Source organism: Carassius carassius, chromosome 6 (assembly GCF_963082965.1).
Source record: "Carassius carassius chromosome 6, fCarCar2.1, whole genome shotgun sequence".
Lineage (NCBI taxonomy): Eukaryota > Metazoa > Chordata > Actinopteri > Cypriniformes > Cyprinidae > Carassius > Carassius carassius.
Genome location: NC_081760.1, coordinates 32,495,517 through 32,504,353, shown reverse-complemented (window position 1 = coordinate 32,504,353; position 8,837 = coordinate 32,495,517).

The following is an 8,837-nucleotide window of genomic DNA, read 5'->3' as shown; positions in this document are numbered from 1 at the left end:
GAAAGGGGACCTGGCTTTCCTGTGCTAGGGTACAAACTCTCACAAACCTGTAATTTTGTTTCGAAATGTCAGGCTGCTTTCTGCACCTATAATGATAGAGAGAATGTGCTCAGTGTGTTGTGTTTAAAAAGTAGAGCCAAGATCTGAAAAAGATCACATGAGAGGCAACAGACACGAACACAGGGCTCATCAATAAAGCTCTTGTTAACTGCTCTGAAACATCTTATAAGTCTGCACACAGGATTATGTAAGACCAAAACCCAGATGTGCTTATGCATACTATGCAAAATAGAAAGCAATTACAGTAAAATCAGACATGACTATAGAAGTTTAAAATACAACACAATGCATGTAAAAATACTTGTATTTTGAAAATACACATTATCAATATAACATATAAAACCTTCAAATATTAATATAAAGATGAATTTAGAATTTGTGTTTAGTATATAATCATAATAATTTAATATTGTATATTATAAATTAGCTAACATATAATTCTGTAACACAAAAATAATGAAAAATTTAAATGATTACTACTACTACCACTATTATTATTGTTATGAATATACTTTAGTCCTTTAGTGTATTATTAGTTTACATTTGAACTTGGTGTGAATCATTACTGATGGTGAGTCAGAAAAGATAATACATGTGGTAGACACAAGCGCAAAAAAGAAAAAGAAAAACCTTCAACAAAATGTAGTACTTTCCCTTAGATTTGGATGATTCCGAAATGTAGCATAATATCACCTTATGTACTTCCACTGATATTTTGGCAAATGGAAGTTTGTGGGAAATCTTACATTTGAACATTCTTAGAAATAGAAAACAACAGGAAAAATCTCATTTGTGTGTGTGTGTGTGTGTGTGTGTGTGTGTGTGTGTGTGTGTGTGTGTGTGTGTGTGTGTGTGTGTGTGTGTGTGTGTGTGTGTGTGAGTCATTATCGATTGTGACTCATGTGTGCAGTACTTTGGATGAAGAGCTTTCAAAAATACACGTACGCAGTGCACAGTCCATGTCACTGCAACCGCATCTCAAAACATTTCTTGCTTTTATCACTAAAATGCAATTAACAGTTGGGTTGCGAGTGTCATTAATCTAAACTTTGCAGTCTGGCTGTAGATCGACTGTCAGTTCTTTTGCATCTGTAGTTTTTCCACTCATAAACTTGCTACTGACTGATTTATTTCTGCGACACAAATCACAGCTTATCTCTCGGTTTGCTTTCTATCAGCATTTCAACCAGCGCCGGTGCCGTGAATTAGCATATGTGCCAGTTCACGCTGTCTGGTCTCTCCTCATGTTTTCATGTGTTGGATGCATGTGGGAGAAAAGGCAAGAGGGTGTGCGTGTGACCAGCAGAAGAGTGTGTATCTGAAGTGCTGGGTGAGTACAAAGGGACATTTACGCCTGTGTCCACCAAACACAAAGCAGAGCCTTCAGGCTGCAGGCTGGAGAGAGCCCCCTCCTACTCTTAGACTCAGCGCATCATCCACACCTCTTTCTCTCTCTCTCTCTCTTCTTCCACTGTAATCCCTAATGTTGATTCTGGTCCATCATGGATCCATGCTTGGCCTCCTCCCATTGCTCATTCTCCACACATGCACACATGCTCACCCTCACTCCCCTATGCCTCTTGACTGACAACACAAAATGGTTGTGGACATTATACACACTGAGCGGCGGTCACACAATGAGACAATAAAGCAAAACTAGAAAAGTTTCTCAGGATGACATTGGTTTGACAAAGCCTTGCTAAAAAGTTTAAAATAGTTTAATTAAAGAAATATTCTGGGTTCAGTATGACTGAAAGCATTAATGGCATATGTACCACAAAAATCCATTTTCACTTATCCAACCTTTTGTTCAAACAAAAGAAAAGAAAAAAAAGGTTAGGCATGTCCAGTGAAAGTGAATGACATCAATTTGTAAACACTGAAATATTTACTGTTTCAATAGTTCAGCCACAAGAAATAAACAATGTAACTGTGCGATTTTTGTATGAAAAAATTATATCCAATTCTGACATGACAAACTTACACCATAAAGTCTAAAGAAACACCATAGAGTAAAAAGTATAATTTAAACAATTTCACAGTACAAATAATACAAAATGTTAACAAATGAATAAATGCAAGTGTTTTTTTGAAATTATAAGCTTCACATTTCTGCTTTCAAATTTTATTGTAAGTGCCTCATTGCATAATTTTTTTTAAGAAAACAAGGGACAAGTAAAAATGATAAAATTATTATTATTGGTTAAAAAGGCTATACAGGTCTTACATTATACCTAAATATGCTTTAGAACGATAGAACAATAAACAGAATGACTGACAGACAGACAGACAGACAGACAGATACAGCTTTGCATTTGTCAGAGGTGGTCTCAGTGATTTTACCCACTGTCCTCCACATGGCTGTGCTGTGGGCTGCTGTTAGCATCAGTACTGTGGTTCTGGATCCACAAGTGCTGACCCTCGATTAGCCTGGACCTGCATGTGACTGTCCTTCCTGTTCAGGAAATACTAATCAAACCTGCTCTCACGGTGGGTATGAAAAGCACAGTTCTAGCATTGAGAGAAAACTGCTCTGTTAAGATGACACTCCCTGCTAACCTTATTTGTGCTGCTGTTCTCTATAGCTGTTGCATGCATCAACAGGAATTACAGACCAATTCTGATGGAAAAGTACATTTAGACACTTGCAATCAAATTTTATATATTATCTATATATGCATGATATTTTGTTTTAAATTGCACACTTTATGAAACATCTGCATGGTTGGGTCACACTATTACACTTGTGTGTATCATGCGGTCATGATTGTTTTTCATGTATATACAGTGTAATCACTCTGTACAGTTGTAGTGTAGTCATAACTAACACACAGAGGTTTATAATAAAGAGACAGGTTATATAAAATATGACCTTTCACCTTATTCTTATACAGTGGTTGTTTTGCTGTAACAAAAAAAAGTCTGCCACTATAATTATCTCTCTCTCTTTTGTTGTGTGCTAGAGTGGGTTGCAGGCTGGTGGAGGGTGATTCAGTCTGCACTGAATGACTGCTCTAACAGAACGGCACCAGTGACCTTATGGAAGCATCATCATCTCACCCTGTGGCCATCTGGTAGTGTGATCCTCTCTCTCTCTCTCTCTCTCTCTCACACACACACACACACACACACACACACACACACACACACACACACACACACACACACACACACACACACACAAGCACCTCTCTTTTGAAAGCATGCATGCTCACACAGTCTTACACAAACACACAGGAACACAGTCATAAATGTATGAGCTCATATAAATGAGCAAGAACTAAAACACATGCTTGCACACTACTATTCTTTCTCCCCCTTGGAGGCATCTATACACATTTGGATGAATGTGCAAGACTAAAGACATATGCTTATAAACTATAGCATAAAATCATACAAATACACACTTCTATACAAGTATGTAACCAAACGATGGGTACTGAGGGGGAGCAAAGGTGAAATATTAAAGGAAGAGTACTTCAAAAAATTAAATATTTGTTATTATTTACACATCTTCATTCACCTGTATGCTGTTCAGAATGAGAACATTTTATTGGTTTTACTGGCACCATATTTAATGTGTGAGTAAAATAAACATCAATTTCAGTCTGTTATTTACAGCTATCATATTACTTCATGGTTGAAAATTAATTGTGGTTTGGGGGACAATGTTGCCAAAATTAACATAAAAGTTCCCCAAATTCAAGATACGAGTACAAAAAATGCCTCTGCACAATTAAAACTAAGACATTTGCAGATATCGTGATTAAAGTGAAATGTAAAATGAATAAAATGTGTCAGTTGAAGCATTCCATTTATATCGGCTAACGTTACATCAAAAATGTGTTGTGTTTGAGCATTAAAATCAATAACACACATAATAATCTGAGGCATCTAGGATTAGTCATCGGTAAAGAAGAAAGAGAAAAGATTTATTTTACAGTACACAGCTTCATTAGTGATAACAGGAGTTCTTGAGAGAGACTCAGCTTCAGATGACTTGAAATGTAGTAAGCAAGTTGTATGGAGTACTTTTATGGTACTATATGGTGCTTTTTGTTCGTTATTTTGTTGTTTTTAGGCAACCCATGGTCACTAAATATATAGAGTACTAAAATCAATGATACTAAAACAACACTGTTCCTTTCAGTTAATTTTTATTTCAAGTAATGAATGTTTTTTTATGGATTTAGTTTTAGTTAACGATTATCACCCTGCTGCTCACCGGCCTATTACATATAATCATATAGGCTATTACACATATACATGTGCTATTCCAGAGATCAGGCTGGCTATTCTAAGCACAAGCTTAGTTAGAGCTGGCATGTACAAAGAGTCTCTGAATTCATTCATTATTCATATTTCATTTTTTTACCGCTACCTATGCACTTATGTCCAGTTTAGTAGCTCTGCCAGTGGATAAGTGTCATCACGTCTGAGCTGAAAACATGTTTGCAGGGTGACGCGTGGTGTGGCTGGCAAGCCTCACCAGCAAGTGCAAATGACTGGGATGCCATGAAAGCATGCCCTGATCTGCACCAGACATGGACACACAAACCTTTGCGCTACAAACAATCATACCTGCACAAAAACTAACAGACGCATGCACACACATACGCCCACACAGCAGGTGTGTGAGAGTCTGTGGGTCTGATGGGCGAGCGGATCAGAGAAGGAGAGTCAGGCAGTATGTGAGGAGTGTAAGTCTCTGGTATTCACTCTCTTTCGCTTGGAAGCTTTGTCATCCAGTCAGACAGCAGCTGGGCACGGAGGTTACAGACAGCAAGTGTCTGTATGATTTAAACAGAACTGCTGTTTTAATTCGCTCAGTTCAGTAGACACAATTCTCCTCCAAGTTTTCCTCCTCCACCCCAGCTAGTGTGGCTCAGAAACCATAATGCAGGGCACCTGACACAATACCTTTTCTTACACAGTGTTCAATGATGTAGATCCAGGAACATGTGCCTCTTGCAGCAGTGATTTCTTCAGTGAAGAAGTGTCTTCCATAGTTATTGATTTATTATATAATAACCAACCAAGTTGCTTTTTTCCTATACATTACATTAACTTTTTTTTATTGTTACTAATTGTTTTATTGTTACAAACATTAGCAAGCAGACATTAGATGACGCACTCACAATCTTGTATGTATGCTGTATGGAAGAGTTTGCATTTTTTATTTTTGTTCTGCTCTCTAGCCATCTCTTTTTCAAAGGTTATTTACTGCACTGTAAAAAAAAGGGCTATTTTGCACTGTTTGCTTTTTCTACTTGATCTGTCCATTAAAATTATTTGTTAAGATCCAATCATTTAAGCGTTACCACAGGAACATTTTAGAGTGTGTTCACCATTATTAATTAATTTCTCTCACCATTAATGTCTCCGATCTACTTCAGGCAGTATTGAAATTGCAGTGGTTATTCTTGTAAATTACTCAGAAAATGGCAAACTCATTAATGTCTTAATGGGCCTATCATCTCTTACAGAACATCTTCAGACAGAAATACACAAGACTCAAGGACTCTCCTGTCCCGTCTACCTGACACAAGCCAGGAAACTAGGTATTTTAAAGTAAAATCAAGAAATAAAATCAATTAATAGTTATTAAATAGGTTGATCAGTACATTTTCAGTGGGTTTATCAGCATTTCAATTTTCCACTTTTTTCTTTGTCACTTAACATACATTCATGTCTAAAAATAAAAGAGATTTTTAGCCAATAGGGTCAGAATATATATTTTGGGCATAGTATTTAGTAGACACACACCCTTCTGAATTCCCCTCTGTGGCCATTTTCTTGTTTGGTTTGACAGGGCAGTCGAGGGAGCCTGGATACAGAGGGGATCTGTGAGAAGAGGCAGTGGGCTATGTAATCGAAGAGGCCAGCAACTCTTTATAAATAGGCTTGGGTCGCTGTCATTGTAAAGTGAGGAGGAATCTGATCCTAGATCGGTTTCCTCAGACTTTCATGAACACATGCACACCCAAGATGAACTCCGAGAGGTGCAGACAACCGTTTTACTTGATGGTAAGGGAGAGACAGGGAGCATGAGGGATGGATATGAGGATATAGATAGACAATCTGTGGGTGAGGGACAGTCTCACTTCTTTTAAATGTTCTTCTATGACAGGTGTGAGACATTGAAACGAGAGGGTGGTGCAAAACTTCATGGATTAGATCATCACATTGAAAAGGATTGTCAAGCCTGTACTAGTTTGAAGTTAAAGATGAAAAATGATCTAAACACAGATAAGGTCTAGTACAGCAATAACAGTTTCATCACTCCAGCTTCAAAGCAGAAGTCAAATAAACGACCCACAGGATTAATAAACAGGATAAAAGACCCACTGAATTAATAAACATGGATTAATATGCATATTGCACAACGTTTTTTAATCGTTCAGTCATTCGCATTACACTGCAAATATGACCCTGTGAACACTAAACAGTCAACGTTTTAAGTTTTTTCAATTTCATTGTCTTCCATTTTTAACAAGAGGTTTAAAAAAGAAAGAAAGAAAGCTCTTAACCTTTGATTCGTCTCTGCTTTTTATTTTCAAGTCTCATCTGTACAAGTTTTACTGTCCAGCCCATAAATCAACCATAAATCGATTTGAGGATGTTTCAGGCAGAAAAACATATAAGACAGAAATTATTCCATTGTTATTTTATGTTTGGCTCGGGATGTAAATGATTCTCGATGCCAATGCCTCCAGTAGTTTTCGTGTTTATACCGAATATAATAACATAAAACTACGTAATATATCACACGGGTTTTACATAACCAAAGAGAGCGTAAAGTAGGCTATATCTCATTAGGTGTATGGACACTATTTATATTAATTGCGGTTCTGCAGAGTCTCTGTTGAATAAAGTAGGCGACAGTCCCACACGGAATAGCTTTATATCTTTAGATTGCGCTCAGATCACTCGTCCGAAACTTTACTACACATTTAATTCGTCTAACATAGCCTATGCTGAAACCTAGCTAACATTTTCTTCATGAATCTGCGTCAGAGACAGACACAACATCGTAGCATAGGCTACCTATTTATTTTTGACATTATCATTAGCCTAAAACAATTCCCTGTATCACTAATAAAGTTTACAGACTGATTAATTTAGCGGGTACAATTCAATTCTTATTAATCGTTTACCTGTAATTATAAAAATTCTTATTAATTTTTAAACAGATTCCAAAAAAGCCATTCCTTTTGTTAAAATAAAAACATTCGCTTAAAAACCTGTTATTGTTTTAATCCCCATGAAAGCCTATAGTTAAGCTCATAGCTGTTATAAACTGGTCATTGTGTAGCTATCAAAGAAAGGTTTTTGTTTCATAGAAATACAGACACAACGCATTTGACGTCACAATGTCCTTCAGCAAACGAATTCACATCTGTTCGTTCAATTATGGCAAGAAAATGATCTTATTTGCAGAGATTGCTGTTAGAATTGTTGACACTATATTCTTATAGATGCCTTTTCAATTCTTTGACTGCAATTTACATTAAGCGCTTTGCTCTCTTCTGGAGCAATTATGAACTCTGTATACATCGATAGTTGTCCTTTTTAAAGAAATGATTTTTGTATTAATACGCATTTATATAATCCTGTCATAGCTGTCAGTTTACGGCCTTAGAAACACGTGTTCAGTATTTTCATTTATTACAAAACATGGAGGAAAATGATCACATATTAGTTATATCACATATAACACATGTTTTTTATAAACATCTGGAAGAATAGGCTAGCTATTTAAATTACACTCGTAAACATTTTGTAAGGTGATCGCAAATAATAGGCTATTTAATTTTCTATTTCATTACCTGTTGCACTGAAATTTAAATAACCAGATTATTCTGTTATAGCCTATACCTACCACATGAAGATTGTCTCGCACTGGGATCCTCAATCCTGTTGTGATGCAAATGCAAATATATTGAGATTCTTTAGTTCTCGTGAGTTACGTTTACAAGAGAGGTCGCGGGTAATTTATTCTTTTTAAATCTTTACCACAAAATACATTGTCATAAACCAGCATAGATGATCTCCTATTAAAGGAACGCGTTTGTTCCCAGATGAACTTTTGCGTCCGTGTCGAGAAACGGGTGACAGCTCTCTGAAAGGTTCACCCGTGGGCCTGTTTCACAAGAGCAGAATCCTGCCATTTATCAAAGAACAGTCTTTATTAAATGGCAGACATTTCATTTTGCAAAGCAGTATGAAAACTTTAATACTTCATTTCATATTACATTTTTACCGTGTGTTTTCAAATGCCCAGTAGATATCTAGAATTGAAATTATTGCTGCGTAAAAACTTTGTTATTATTATTAATAGCCTATTATTTAATGTGTTGAACATAGACATTGCAATATAAAATGTTACCAGAACGTTTTTGCACATTTTTAACTGTAGGTTTTTTAACATAATGGATAGCCTACCTAGTTGACCGTCCCTTGGGTTAAAAAAGTTCACTCGCCGTTAAATTTCTAATCGTAGCTGTTAGCCGATTTGCATGGGTACCACAGTACACAAATTACTTGTTAAGTTGTAACATCATCTAAAAAAAAAAAAAAAAAAAACACGATGGGTGATAGGGTAGGTCAAGTTTTGGCCCAAGGTCAACTCCAGTAAACTCAACAGGCCTACTGTCAAGGCTGATAGTCCCTCGGATAGGTCTAAAAATAGTATTAGCTACTTAAATCTGACTGAAAATCTATTTGTCCCATCAGCAAAGTGTTTTGTTGAACTATCAACAACTCTTGACAGTAAC